We start from the raw sequence: 16,008 nt of genomic DNA, 5'->3' as shown, positions 1-16,008 counted from the left end.
AGCCACGCTCCAGTGTCTCTCAGCGGAACACAAGCCAAAGCTAGAGAGCAGGTTGAGGCAGTCGAGAGGTCACCTTCCCAGACACAGCTGGCCAGGGAAGGGGCTAGAAGGAGGCAATGAAGAATATCTCACACAAGTGGCAGGCTGACAAAATTTGAATAGGTATATGCTTATTTGAATATGTAATAAAAATATAGCTAGCACATGAAAGCTATGAGTTTGCAGCTATTATTGCTTAAGATAAGACTAAAGCAGGTCTTTAAATGATTGAAAATTAGACAATTGAAAGAAAAATATTAAATGATAGTGCAGATGGTACAAGAACATGGCAAAAATCACAGAGAAGGAATTTGTAAAACTGAAGTTTGAGAAATTCTGGGCTGAATGATATATAAGGTTTCTTCCATCTCTGACACCGTTTGAGTTTCTAAGTGTCTAAATTCAGTACAGCATGTCTTCAAATACCTTCATTTCATTAAAAATTGTTTTGTTATAATATAATGAGAAAAGAAAAATCAATTCTGGCAGGACTACTATCTGTGGCACATTCTACCCATCTGCATGGTTTCTCTGGTTTCCTCCCACATTCCAAAGAAGTGCACATGAGGGAGATTGACGTGTCTGTGTTGCTCAGTCTGAGTGAATGTCATTGTGGATGTGAGTGGCCCTGTGATGGAAGCATGTTCCATCCAGGACTGGGCCCTAGCTTGTGGCCTGAGCTGCCAGAGAGGCTCTGGCCACCTGAGACCCTGAACTAGAATTAGGGGGCTGGAAAAGAATGGTCTTACTTGTTTTTATTAATCTTTCCAAAATGTTATGTGTAGCTCACATTTGTTTCAATGTTTAATATTGGAATTTTTTAGTCTTTATTCAGAAGTTTGGGGAGACTTCCAGCCAAGATGGTGGTATGGGTAGATATGCTTTGCTTCCTTGCACAACCAAAAGAAGGACAACAAATTTAAAAACAAAAATAACCAGAACTTCCAGAAAATCTCACTGTATGGAAGCCCCCAAACCAAATAGTTAAAGAAGAAACATTCATCCATACTGGTGGGAGGGGTAGAGGTGGGCAGCCAGGGTGGAGAGGACGCTCGTGGCAAGGTGGTAGTTGGAGGACCAGGCGGGTGAGGTGGTGGCTGGTGAGCGTTCCCACATTTGCATGTGGAGAAGCTGGAGGAACAACTGGAGAGCGAGAAGGACCATGTGACCCAGGGTTCCAGTGTGGGGAAATAAAGCCTCAAAACTTCTGACTGTAAAAACCTGTGGGGGTTTCAGTGGTGGGAGAAACTACCAGTCTCACAGGAGAGTCTGTTGGAGGCACCCATAGGATCCTAGAACATACATAAACCCACCCACCTGGGAATCAGCACCAGAAGGGCTGAATTTGCTTGTGAGTAGTGGGGGAAATGACTGAAAGCAGGCAAGAGCTGGGCAAGCTGCATTGTTCTCTCTCTGACCCCTCCCCCACATATAGGGTCACAACATAGCAAAGTTGGTTGCTTCACCCTGGTGAATACCTAAGGCTCCACCCCTTACAACATAACAGCTGCTCTGAAACAAGAAATATGGCCCAAATAAAAGAACAGACCACTTAACATAATGCTCTCCAGTTCCATCCATGCTGTTGCAAAGGGTATAAGCGAAATAAGCCAGGTGGTGGGGGACAAACACCATATGATCTCACCTTTGACTGGAACATAATCAACAAAAGAAAAAAGCAAACAAAATATAACCAGAGTCATTGAAATTAAGAATAATCTAACAATAGCCAGAGGGGAGGGGGAGGGGACAGTGGGGAGAAGGGTTTTCAGGAACTACTATAAAGGACACATGAACAAAGCCAAGGGGGAGGATGGAAGCAAGGAAGGGAGGTGGGTTTGATGGGGTGAGGTGGGGGGAGGAGAAAATGCCGATAACTGTAATCGAGCAACAATAAAATAATTAAAAAAGAAAAAGAACATATCAAAACTCCAGAAAAAAGCCCTGGCTGGTGTGGCTCAGCAGATTGAGTGCCAGCCTGTGAACCAAAATGTTGCTGGTTTGATTGACAGTCAGGGCACGTGCCTGGGTTGCGGACCAAGTCCCCAGTTGAGGGCATGCGAGAGGCAGCCAATGTTTCTCTCACACATCACTATTTCTCTCCCTTTCTCCCTCCCTTCCCCTCTCTCTAAAAATAAATAAATAAAATATTTTTTAAAAAAACCTCCAGAAAAGAAACTAAGCAATGAGGAGATAGACAACCTGTCAGATGCAGGGTTCAAAACACTGGTAATCAGGATGCTCACAGAAATGATTGAGTACAGGTGCAAAATAAATAAGTGAAGGCTATATAAAGTAAATAAAACTATACAGGGAACCAACAGTGAAGGGAAGGAAACATGGACTCAAACTAACAATTTGGAATAGAAGGAAGAAATAAATACTCAACCAGAACAGAATGAAGAATTTTAAAAATGAGGAGAGGCTTAGGAACCTCCAGGACAACTTTAAACATTCCAACATCTGAATCATAGGGGTGCCAGAAGGAGAAGAGGAAAAGCAAGACATTGAAAACTTACTTGAAAAAGTAATGAAGGAGAACTTCCCCAGTCTGGTGAAGGAAATAGACTTCCAGGAAGTCCAGGAAGTTCAGAGAGTCCCAAAGAAGTTGGACCCAAGGAAGCACACACCAAGGCACATCATAATTACATTAGCCAAGCTTAAAGATAAGGAGCGAATCTTAAAAGCAGAAAGGGGAAAGGACACAGTTGCCTGCAAAGAAATTCCCAGAAGACTGCCAGCTGATTTCTCAAAAGAAACCTTGCAGGCAAGAAGGGGCTGGGAAGAAGAATTCCAAGTCATGGAAGACAAGGACCTATATCCAAGATTATTCTATCCAGCAAAGCTATTATTTAGAATGGGAGGGCAGATAAAGTGTTTCCCAGATAAGGTCAAGTTAAAGGAGTTTACCAATGGCATATTTCACAGACATAGAACAAACACTTCAACAATTTATATGGAACCATAAACGACCCCGAATAGCTGCTGCAATTTTGAGAAAGAAGAGTAAAGTAGGAGGAATCACAATACCTGACATTAAACTATACTACAAGGCCACTGTAATCAAAACAGCCTGGTACTGGCATAAAAACAGGCACATGGACCAATGGAACAGAACAGAGAGCCCAGAAATAAACCCAAGCCTCTACGGTCAATTAATATTTGACAAAGGAAGCCGCAACATAAAATGGAATAAAAATAGCCTCTTCAACAAATGGTGTTGGGAGAACTGGACAGCTACATGCAAAAAAATGAAACTCAAGCACCAACTTACACCTTATACAAAAAAAGATTCAAGGTGGATAAAAGACTTAAATATAAAACGTGACACCATTAAAGTCCTAGAAGAGAACGTAGATAGGAAAATCTCAGATATTTTACGCAGAAACTTTTTCACTGACTTGTCTCCTAGAGCAAGGGACATAAAGGAAAGAATAAACAAATGGGACCTCATCAAAATTAAAAGCTTTTGCACAGCTAAGGAAAACAGTATCAAAATAAAAAGAGAACCAACTGTATGGGAAAACATATTTGCCAATGATACCTCAGACAAGGGTTTAATCTCCAAAATATATAAAGAACTTACACGACTCTACTCTAAGAAGACAAGTAACCCAATTAAAAAATGGGCAAAGGACTTGAACAGACACTTCTCCAAGGAGGACATACAGAAAATCCAAAGACACATGAAGCGATGCTCAATATCGCTAGCCATCAGAGAGATGCAGATTAAAACCACAATGAGATACCACTTCACACCAGTCAGGATGGCCATCATAAACAAAGCAACAAACAACAAGTGTTGGAGAGGATGTGGAGAAAGGGGGTCCCTAGTGCACTGTTGGTGGGACTGCAGACTGCTACAACCACTATGGAAAGCAGTTTGGAACTTCCTCAGAAAACTAAAAATGGATCTGCCTTTTGACCCAGCAGTTCCATTGCTGGGACTCTATCCTAAGAACACTAAAACACCAATAGAAAAGAACCTTTCACCCCGATGTTCATAGCAGCACAATTTACAATAGCTAGGTGCTGGAAGCAACCTAGATGCCCATCAGTAAATGAATGGATCAAAAAACTATGGTACATTTACACAATGGAATTCTATGCAGCAGAAAGAAAGAAGGAGCTCATACCCTTTGCAACAGCATGGATGGAGCTGGAAAGCATTATGCTAAGTGAAACAAGCCAGGCAGTGAAAGACAAATACCACATGATATCACCTTTAACAGGAATCTAAACAACAAAACAAAACAAAAAAAAACTAGCAAAATATAACCAAAGACACTGAAATAGGGGATAGTCTGACAGTGGCCAGAGGGGAGAGAAGAGGGAATTTCAGGGGGGAATGGGTAGGGATTACAGGAACAAATTTGGAGGACACATGGACAAAAACTAGGGGTGGGGGGTAACGGGGGGGAAGAGGGGAGGGTTGGGTGGGTGGGCTGGAATGGGAGTAGGGGGGAGAAAACTGTACTTGAACAATGACTAAAATTAAAAAAAAAAGTTAAAGGAGTTCATCATCACCAAGCCCTTATTATATGAAAAGTTAAAGGGGGTTGTCTAAGAAAAAGAAGGTAAAAAATATGAACGTTAAAATGACAAGAAACTCACAACTATCAACAACTGAGCCTAAAAAACCAAAACAAACAAACTAAGCAAACAACTGGAATAGGAACAGAATTGCAGAAATGGAGATCACATGGAGGGTTTTCAGCAAGGGTGGGGATGGAGGAGAATGAGGGAATAGAGACAAGGAATAAGAATCATGATTGGTAGGCACAAAATAGACAGGGGGAAGTACAGAATAGTATAATAAATTGAGAAATCTAAGAACTTAAATGTATGACCCATGGACATAAACTAAGGGGGTGGGGAATGCTGAATGGAGGGACATTGCAGGGTGGAGGGGGGATAAAGGAGAGGGAAAAAGTGGGACAAAAGTAATAGCATAATCAATAAAATATACTTTTGAAAGAATCTGGTAATGCTGTTATGACCAGAAATATGCTATAGGAACTTAACTCATTTATATCAAGTAGCCTATGGTAAAACTGGTTTCATTACACATCTTTTCACTTAAAGTTGCAGTTTCCAAGAACCTATTGATGACGTTAAACGAGGACTTACCATACCTGGAATATACCAAGAATATGATAGTGTATTTTCAGGTTTTCTTAGTTCTTTACGATGCTATGATCATGAGAGATAGGATGAGGTGATCATGGGACTCCCCATCATTCCCCGACTCTCTTAAGATTGTTCTTCCTCTTCTTGAAGGATTAAAAAAAAAGGACAAGGTCACCATGAGCACGCACATTCACAGCAGCACAGTTTGTTGTAGTCTCCAATTTGAAACAAGCCAAATGTCCATCTAGGGGGTAAAAAAAATTGTGACATATTTACACTGTGTGGCATTGAAAATGAACAAATTTAAACTGTATGCAGCAACATACATAAAGTCAAATACGTCAAGTGAAAGGAGCCAGACATAAATGGTCTGTAATGTAAAATTTCTTCTGTATAAAGTTCAAAAACAGGCTAAACAGATCTAAGGGGTGGAAGTCAGAAGAGTGGCCACCATTGCAGTAGCAGGGTGAGGGTCGTGACGGGGGGGAGCCGTGCAGCAGGCTTCAGGGAGGTAGGCATGCTTCTGTTTTCTGACATGGAATGTTCACCGAGAGATAAGTCACTGAACTGTACATTTATGATTTTTAAACTGTGCGGTAGGTCTCTTATACTTCAGTAAACAATTTTAAGTATATGAAAAATGGAAGTCTGTGGTTTTTCTCCCCATTGAACTTAGTAAAATTGGCCACAAAAGAAGAAGTGCCCTTCTGGGATAAGCAAAGGTGACGTGTCCCTGATGATTGAAGGCTTGGTAATTTCTCCCATTTCCACCGACTCCTTTCCCCCACCTCCCTCAATTTCCATTCTTGGTGGAGCTTCCACAAATCTTTCACAAATGCCCATGAGCTTCCACTTTGGGGAAGTGAAATCCACAGGGTTGTTTTGATTGAAGCCCAAGTTTCAATACACTCACCTAATGAAAGTAGAGTCAGAGAACTGGGAGGGGCCAATGAGCCTGGGAAGGGCAGTCTTCCACCCTAGGCCCTGAGTGAGGAGGAGAGAGAGAGCAGAGTGGCAATCACCTGTTACTCTTAAGGTGGTTAGCGAACAGGTCCTACCTTTTCACAGACTTAATTGTAAGTGGTCATTTTAAAAGGTGCCCCAGGAAAAGCAAAGTGGGAAGTTTCAGCAGGAATCCTAAACTCAAGTTCTTATCTAAATGTCCAGACTCTGGGTGTGAGTGGATAACTTCCTAGAGAGATTGAGACCTATGCCAGTTTGCCTAAAATGACCTAGGAAGTAGAGGACCTTCTATAAGGATGTCTATGGACGCCTAGGTGCTGAGAACTAAATGCCACAGCTGTGTAGGAAGCTAGAGCTCCTGTGGTCAAAACTATGGCTGAGCAATGTGTGCTGAGGGCATCCCTGTGGACCTTGGAGCAGCAGATGTCCAGAGCCAGACATAAAAGTAAATGGTAACATTGGTACTAATCACAGGCCAAGGAGCCTCTCTAGACCAGCCATTAGAGCAAAGGCAAGGGAAACCCAAATCCCTAGGGTACAGCAATGTTGATGGGGTAGAGGGAAGAAACAGTACCTTCAATTTTTTGAGAATGAAACTTGGAGGGGGAAAAAGAGAGCTAATTTCTTACCAGTTTGTCTGTCCTACCCTCTAAAAGCCCAGCAATATGCTCTATCCTGCAGAATGAAGAGAGATGAGGTCTTGCCTAAAAGGACCTAACAGAGCATCCTTGAGTAAGACAAAACCAAACCCGACTAGACAAGATGATTTTTGAAGAGGCAGAAGGGACCGGGGACCAACCTCTCAAGTTCCTGCATCCAGAGGTCACAAACTTTCAGACCCTCTGTGTGGAAATTTTGTTTCACCCACACATTGTTCATCTGCACTGAAATTTTTTAAAAAAATAATTGTCCTGGCCGGTGTGGCTCAGTGGATTGAGTACCAGTCTGCAAACCAAAGGGTTGCTGGTTTGATTCCCAGTCAGGGCACAGGCCTGAATTGCAGGCCAGGTGCCCAGTACGGGCACATGAGAAGCAACCACACATCGATATTTCTTTCACTTTCTTTCTCCCTCCCTTCCCCTCTGCCTAAAAATACATAAATAAAATCTTTAATAATAATAATAATTGAGTTTGTTGTGAACTTTTAAGAACTGAGGGAATTGACCTAAAAATCCAAATTTCTAGCCTCTCAGGAAAAATCTAAAGATCTGGCAACAGGGTGCTCAGTCGCCACATGGCAAGAGCTGGCTGTCCCCTTTAGGTGGGTCTCTCCAGCTCTCAGAGTCCAGACACACTGTCCCCACTTTCTATTGTCTCACACCCATCCTCCTCCACTCATTTAGGTTACCTGGTTGGTCCTCCCAGACATCTAATCTTATCTTTTTTCTAATATAAAAGTTCAATTCCTTTCTCCCGCTAGGAGAATAAAGTCCAAATGCCTTAGGCTAGTAAATCTTTCAAAATCTGGTCCTAGTCTCCCAATGCTCCTCTATGCATGTTTTTCTCCCAATATTAGGGTGCACACAAATAATCTTCATGGTTTTGTGCATTTAAGCTGGTTGTTTTCTCAGAATCAAGTTTTACTTTTCAACTCTTTTGCCTATGCCCTTGATTGCTAGACTATTTCTGGCATCTCCGGCTTTCCAAGGTTATTTTCCTTCACTCTAATATATGTTTCTTAGAAATTCCATTACTTAGGATTTGCTAATTGATGTTTTGTTATCAGAAAATGTTTTAATTTTGCCCTGGATCTTGAAAGATGATTTTCTTATTTATACAGTTTTGGGTTGACAGTTACTTTTTCCCAGGACTTTGCACTTCTGGCAATTTTCAGCCTAATTGCTATTTCTATGTAGGTAATCTGTCTTCTCTCTGTAACTGCTTTTAAGATTACTTTTTTGTCTTTAGCATTCTGCAATTTCTTCTGATGTCTCTAGAATTTCTGTTAATTTTTTTTTTGCTTATGGTTTGTTGGGATTCCTGAACTGAGGACTGTGCATGTTTTTTTTTTATCAGTTCTGGAAATTTTTCAGTCATTATTTCTTCAGTTCTTTCTTTCTTTCTGGAAATCTGGTCAGACATGTACTTGATTTTGACTTACTCTTTCTATCCTTCAAGCCTCTTGATCTCATTTTTTTCTATCACTTTTTTTCTCTTGGTGCTGCATTTTAGGTAATTTCTTTGTATCTTCTAATTTACTAGTTCTATATTTATCTCTTTATTCTATCATTTCACCTGTCTACTGAGTTATTATTGTTGATAGTCTTCTGCTTTTTTATTTCTTAGTCATACTTTCAATACCTTCTTTTATTTCCACAAACATATTAAACAAACTTATGTGATATTTTTGAATCTCCTAGTTCCATTCTCTGTAGGCTTTGTGGGTTTGAGTCTTCATTTTATTCGACAAGATTCGGCTGACTTTCACATATAGTGGCTTTTTTCCTTATGTGTATTGTGGTATTTTAAATCTCAAAGTCAAACTCCTTAGAACTTTGTGGGAATTGTCTTAGGCTTGGTCTAAAAGGCATGTCCCTAGAAGTGATTTGCTTTTTATAGGTGCCCAAAGGAACTATCAATTTAGGACCACTTAAAAATTTTTTGGTCACAAATGTGGTATGAATTCCAGCCCCAAATCTAAACATGAGTGCAGCCTTTTGAATTGGGAATTTCAGGGGCAACTTTTATGTTTATTTTAGTTTCATTCTGAACTAAAATCAGGTATTTTAAAGCAAGTAATCATCTATGGCAGGTATCCCACTGTTTCCCCTGGGGAGCAAGATCTGCCTACACCCACTGAAATTTCCACCCTGAGGGTTCTAGGTATGCATAAGGATCTCATCTCTGCCCAGTTAGCCACGATTAGCAGATGGCTCCAAGGCAAATTCTGGCTTCCGCTGACCTCTCTGGATTTATACTTTCTTCTTCTTCTTCTTCTTCTTTTTTTTTTTTTTTTTTTTTTTTTTTTTGCCTCTGAGCAGTTTCCTCCCATTCTTACCAACTCAGCCTTGCTGTAAAAATGTTTTTCATAGTGTCTCTTCCGGATTTTAGGGATTTTTTACTTGACAGATTTTTTTTCAAGATCTAGTCTATTGTTTGGCTATGTATAGATAAGTGGTAAAGCATAAATAAAAGCAAAGGAGGAGTTAATACGAAATGTAGGAAGACCCTGACTCTGGGGATGATATGAACAGTGAGAATTACTGGTAATTTTCTCTCTAAATCTACATAGTGGGCACACAAATACTTAGATATTTTACAAATTATACTGTAATTATGAAATAGTCTAGAGTTTAAAAATTGTTTCAATATTGATTTACATCTTTCTCTCCTATCCCCCACCCCCCCAAAAAAGATCTAGTCTATTATGTTGTTGGAACCATAGCTCACTTTTCTTTCTTCATTTTCCAGCAGTCTCCCAGAATCCTTTGCTTATCCTATTTCCTCTTCCTTGGTTGATCTTCATCATCTCCATTTGTTAAATTTTACTGCCAATTATAGCAGAATTATAAGAATGGTCCCCAAATTCCTAGCCTCTGATGTATGCACACTTCCTCCCAGTTATTCAATAAAACACTAATCTAGGTGTTGCTGTAAAATAATTCTGCAGATGTAATTAACATTCCAAATCAGTTGATTTTAAATTGGTAAATTATCTGGGTGGGTCTGACTTCATCACATGAGGTTTTAGAGTTTAGTTTTGTTTTGTTTTGTTTTTGTTTTTTTTCCTGATGGTAGTAGAAGAGAACACCATGGAGTTGTACTCTGGCTAGCCTAAAAGAAAACAAGCATCCATGATGTGAACTTCCTATCAGGCTACACGGCAAGGAACTATGAGCAGCCCCTAGAAGCCAAGGGTGGTCCTTCGCTGACAGCTACCAAAAACACTGAGGGCTTCAGTCCTGTAACTGCCACAAACCAGTGAGCTCAAGTGAGGACTTGGAGACTACATGAGAACTGCAATCCTGTACAACACTTTGATTTCAGTTATGTGAAACCCTGAGCAGAGAATGCAGTTGCAATATATCCATACTTAAACTGTGAGATAATTTTTGTTGTTTTAATCTGCTAAATTTGTGGTAATGTTATGCAGCAATAAAAAAACTAACACAACCTTAAACTAATGTACCTACCAATATATCTATCTTATCCTTCAAAGACAAATTGAAGTTTCACCTGTGGAAAAAAACTCCATCAAAATTGAGTTGGTATTGTCGAGAGAGCAATTTAAAATGGAGCCAGGAGGTCTCTGGGAAGTTGAGCTAACTTGACCCCTTAGTGTGAAACTAAACTTTTGAACTGGGCTAAACCAAATGGCTGTATTCTAATACAGTTCTTGGAACTGACTCTGCATCACTGAACTCTATTAAAAAATAAAATTTTCACCTAGCAACAGACATAAGCAATTAAACACGTATAGCATACAGTAAGTCAGCTTACCAGCACTAATCACAGTTCTTTCAAAGTAACCTGTGTAATTCCTTTGAAAACTCCTCTTTTTCTGTCTTTATAAATTCTGTTCCTTCTTTCTCCCTCAAAACACAGTTAGGGGTTCTATCTAAAGTTGTGTCTCTCCAATTGTAATTCCTAAAAAGACCTCCAAATATAGTTTTTGTTTGTATTGTAGTTCTTGGTCAAAATTGATTTCTATTACACGATATGAGAGAAATGGAATCCAGAGTGACTCGCCTCCTCCTCTGGTGCCTCCACAGATTTGAGTAAGGCATCTACACAAGTCCGTGCACTCTCTCACCTCCCCGCTGGTCACAGATCATTGTGGTAAGTCCTCCTGTACTCAAACCTCCTACCTTGGTTTATGTTCAGGCTCTATTTGGGTGTCCTGCTGCTGACTTTTTGTCTACAGAATTTTAACCACCTGTCTGCTGGGTAACTACTCTTTTAAAAAATGGGAATTTCACTTTCTAATGGAATGGCTGCTGAACCTTCTGGAACTCTTGCTGAATTTATGTACAAAAATTATGGGCCCTCGTCCTGCAACTTTATGTCTCTCTGGACCATAATCAACCAGGTAGATTTAACGTTGAACCAGCCAATTTGGGGTTCTTTTGAAATTCCCAAGTTAGTCTCCCTGTGTAGTCATTTGGGAACAGACTACAAAACTAAGCAAACTGAATAAGAAACATATTTCAACTGGCATTTTTGTGGCCACTCTACACATAAGTGATTCAAAACTTGCTTCCCTCCAAGAAATAAATTCTAAATTAACCAAAGCAAATTCTGAGTTGTCTCAGAGGCTTACTGAACTTGAGAAAACTACTAAATGTTATTCTGATATTTCATTGTACCTTCTGCTCCTTTGCTGCCTGTCTGTCCTTCTCTCTTTATCTTTCACTCAATGAACTTTCTTTTTAAAATGAGGAGTCAGAGACGCCTGCCTTTACCACCTCATTTAAAGTTAAACCATTGGATGAATCTGGCCCAGGAAAACAACCCCTAATTTTTTATATTCCATGGACTAAAACTGAGCTCCATGCCATTACTAAAGATTTCTTAATCCTAAAGTGGATCCCATTGGGTTTGCAAGAGAATTTCTGTCCACTATCCAAGCACATGAGCCAGCATTCTCTGATCTCTATCAGCTCAACCATATGCTCATAAGAGAAGGACATGCCAGAGAATGACTAATCAAGGTGGGATAGCAAAACCCTACGAGAAACCTCCCCCCTCAGGAACGAGAAGCCATAAATGAAGCCTCAAAGCTAGTTGAACAGCTTTATGAGATGGTATCTGATGCTTTTCCTCGAGTTATTCATTAGAATACTTGTAAAATTCAAAAGTCTGTTTAAAAGCCCGATGAAACTCTTTTTTATTATCAAGATAGATTTTTAAGTATGTCAGCTTAGATGTAGTTCATGATGACACTTCAAAGCTTTATAATTCAGCTTTTGTGGAGGGGATACAAGACAAACTTGAACAACATGTAAAAAGAAAAAATTACAGCTTTATTGGACCTCCATGCAAACCCATGAATCAGTGAACTATGCTGAGCAGCTCCCTGGAGCTATCCAAAAAGATACCAAAAAGAAAGCTGCACCAGCCTTAAATTCCCAACTTCAGACAACTCAAGTAATGAGCCTACAACAGCTACAATGGTATAAGGCTGCCTTTTAAGGTCCCCAGGGCAAATCACCATTCAAAGGACTTTATAATTATTACCAAAAAGCCAGGATATTGGGGGGAAATTTGCTTAAAACTCAAAAGTCAATTACAAGGCCAACAGCCCATAAAATTTGTGAATCCTCCTGAAGGATTCCCACCCAAGTTTCCCCTTCCAAACTGGAGTGGCCAACCAATGGTTATCGAGGAAAGGACTGTTGAGCTAATGTTTACCTTCTTCCTACTGGGGAAATAGTTTATTTCATAGCATCAGTAATAGTACTATTTAATTATGAGGAAAGAATTCAATGACACTACCTGGGTCATACAGACTGTGTGAAATGCCTTTCTGTACACCCTACAAAATTAGGATTGCAACTGGACAGATAGCTAGAGTAGATAAAGATGGAAGACCTCTGCAAGCCATGTCAGAGTGTAGCGTTCAGTTAGTCTACCCACACTGCAGATCATTGGACTTGGAACTTTTGAGCGTGGAGTAGGATGCCTGGATTTTTCAAAAGCAGACTTCAGCCCTGGCTGGCGTAGCTCAGTGGATTGAGCGTGGGCTGGGAACCAAAGTGTCCCAGGTTCAATTCCCAGCCAGGGTACATTCCTGGGTTGCAGGCCATAACCCCCAGCAACCGCACATTGATGTGTCTTTCTGTCTGTCTGTCTCTCTCTCTCTCCCTCCATTCCCTCCCTAAAAATAAATAAATAAAATCTTAAAAAAAGTTTTTTTTAAAAAAGCAGACTTGAGTGTTCATCTATATATTATTGACATCTCCAATGAGCACATGCTTACTATGTGGGATTGGCAGAAAAAGTCAAAAGCAGCAGAACTAAAGACAACAAATTAAGTTGTTTTGGCTGTGGAGTTCCATCCAACAGATGAAAATACCATAATAACATGTGGCAAATCTCATATTTTTTCTGTACCTGGAGTGGCAATTCACTAACAGGGGAACAGGGAATTTGGGGGAAATATGAAAAACCAAAATTTGTGCAGTGTTTAGCATTTTGGGGGCATGGAGATGTTCTAACTGGAGACTCTGGTGGAGTCCTACTTATATGGAGCAAAACTACTGTAGAACCCATACCTGGGAAAGGACCTAAGGGTGTTTATCAGATTAGCAAACAGATCAAAGCTTGTAAGGGCAGCATGTTCACACTTTGTCAGATGAGAAATGGGATGTTCTTAACTGTAGGAGGGAAGGGCAGGAAAGTAATTCTGTGATCATGATCTGAATGCTGAGAGAGAAATTGAGGTTCCTGATCAGTACGGAACAATCAGGGCTGTGGCAGAAGGAAAGGCAGATCAATTTTTAGTAGGCACATCACAAAACTTTATTTTATGGGGTACATTTAATGATGGCTTCCAAATAGAACTCCAATGTCATACAGATGAGCTTTGGGGTCTTGACACACATTCTTTCAAAGATTTGCTCTTGACTTGTGCTCAGGATAGAAAGGTGCATGTGAAACTCAGGGGAACACAGGCTGGAATGGACGAGGCTTATGGACAAACCAGGACAGTGTGCAGATTTTCATCCAAGTGGCACAGTGGTGGCCATAGGAATGCACTCAGGAAGGTGGTTTGCTCTGGATGCAGAAACCAGAGATCTTGTCTCCACACAGATGGGGATGAACAGCTCTCTGTGATGCGCTACTCAATAAATGGCTGTAGGATCTCATAACAATTTTATTTACCTCTATGTAGTCTCAGAAAATGGAAGAAAATATAGCAGATAAGGAAAGTGCACTGAACATTCCAGCTATATCACACACCTTGACTGGTCTCCAGGCAACAAGTATATAATGCCTAACTCAGGAGACTATGAAATACTGTACTGGGACATTCCAAGTGGTGGCAAACTAATCAGGAATTGACTGCAGTGGAAGTACATTGACTGGACAACATACACCTGTGTACTAGACTTTCAAGTCTTTGGTATCTGGCCAGAAGGATCTGATGGGACAGATATCAACACGCTGGTGCGACCCCACAATAAGAAGGTGATAGCTGTTGCTGATGACTTTTGCAAAGTCTATCTGTATCCCTGCTCCAAAGCAAAGGCTCCTAGTCACAAGTACAGTGCCCACAGCAGTCATGTCACCAGTGTCAGTTTTACTCATAATAACAGTCACTTGATTTTAACTGGTGGAAAAGACATGAGCATCATTCAGTGGAAACTTATGGAAAAGTTTTTGCCTCAAAACGAGATTGTCGCGGATAATACTCTAACCAAAGGCCCCACGTCTTCTATTGAAAGCATCATGCAGTCTGACACTCCCAAACCACCTCCTTCCCAGCCCTTAAATAAGATGGCTGAAGAAGGTGGTAGCAATTCTACCACACTTCTGGAGAACAACCTGGAACACACTGTGGAGCCCAGTGAAGATCACAGTGAGGAGCAGAGTGAAGGGGGCAGCGAAGACCTCGGTGGGCCTGCTGATGAAGAGCTATCCAATGAGATGAGTGAGGAGCAGGATGAAACCGCTCTTACTGAGGACCAGCAAGACCCTCCACCTCTATCCTAACTAACACCAGGGCTTGAATCCTTGTGTTCTTGAGCTAGAGTTCAGATGACAGGCAGGAAGTGATGGAGAATCACTACTGACTGAGATTTTGGTTTCCAAGTGATCTGTTTTCTTCAATAGTTTTCAGTCAATCAAATGCAGCCAACCTCATTGGTCAGTTTGGTGTATGTTGAAGATTAACATACTTAATAGTAGGAAAGACTGAAGCATTAATTATGTCTCAGAAAGTACTGTGTATGTAAGTGATAAGATGTAAATACTGGAAGCAAAAACAGCAGTTGTACTAATTTAAAACAAACAAAAATCCCCTTCCAGCAAAAGGGGATTCATCCCATGTTTCTAATTAATTCTTGAGGATAAATTGATCGAACTATTAGGAGTAAGATAACCAAGGTCTAGTAGATACTGGAGCCTATCAGTTTCTAACCCCATCAACCTCATCATTCTTCATTGTGCTTATCATCTCCAGTCCTCAGATCTTGTAGAATGGACTAATGAAAGGATCAAAACTCAACTGACAAAACTCATACAGTCTTTTAATCTGCCTTGGCCAAAGGCTCTTCCCTTGGTACTGTTCAATCTTAGATCTGTGCCCTTCAGCAAATGCAGACTGTCTCCATTTGAAATTATTACTGGCAGACCCATAAAATTAGATCAAAGAATGTATGAATTTGTACTGATGAAAGCAGACCTCCTGATCTACTGTGAAGAACTTATAAGGGCCCCTAAAACTAACAGCTCATGGAGTGATCATTCTATATTTCACTCCCAGGAGATGAAGATATACAATATCATGATCTCCAATCCCCAAATAATGTCTACTGGAAACACCAACTGCATGGAAAAAGCCACATCAACATACTGACCCTTATGCTGCTAAACCTAAGGGCACTGATGCATGCTTTCACATGTCTGTTAAAAAGGAAAGCTACACCTAAATGGTCATCTCAGCCTATTGCAGATCTTGATCTTAAGTTGAAAATCTCAAGCCCTGGCTGGCGTAGCTCAGTGGATTGAGCACGGGCTGGGAACTAAAGTGTCCCAGGTTCGATTCCCAGCCAGGGTACATTCCTGGGTTGCAGGCCATAACCCCCAGCAACCGCACATTGATGTCTCTCTGTCTCTCTGTCTCTGTCTCTCTCTCTCTCTCTCTCCCCCTTCCCTCCCTAAAAACGGATAAATAAAATCTTAAAAAAAAAATTGTGATGAGTACTATGAAGA

At 40.6% G+C, this 16,008-nt stretch overlaps 1 pseudogene; it reads left to right on the top strand.

The window, feature by feature from the left end:
• Positions 1-602: 602 nt before the first annotated feature.
• Positions 603-15,080, top strand: LOC114498485 (annotated as a pseudogene).
• The last annotated feature ends 928 nt before the right edge of the window (positions 15,081-16,008 follow it).

Source organism: Phyllostomus discolor, chromosome 6 (assembly GCF_004126475.2).
Source record: "Phyllostomus discolor isolate MPI-MPIP mPhyDis1 chromosome 6, mPhyDis1.pri.v3, whole genome shotgun sequence".
Taxonomy (NCBI): Eukaryota; Metazoa; Chordata; class Mammalia; order Chiroptera; family Phyllostomidae; genus Phyllostomus; species Phyllostomus discolor.
Note: the sequence above shows the minus strand (reverse complement) of the source record. Positions and strands in the feature narration are given on the sequence as shown.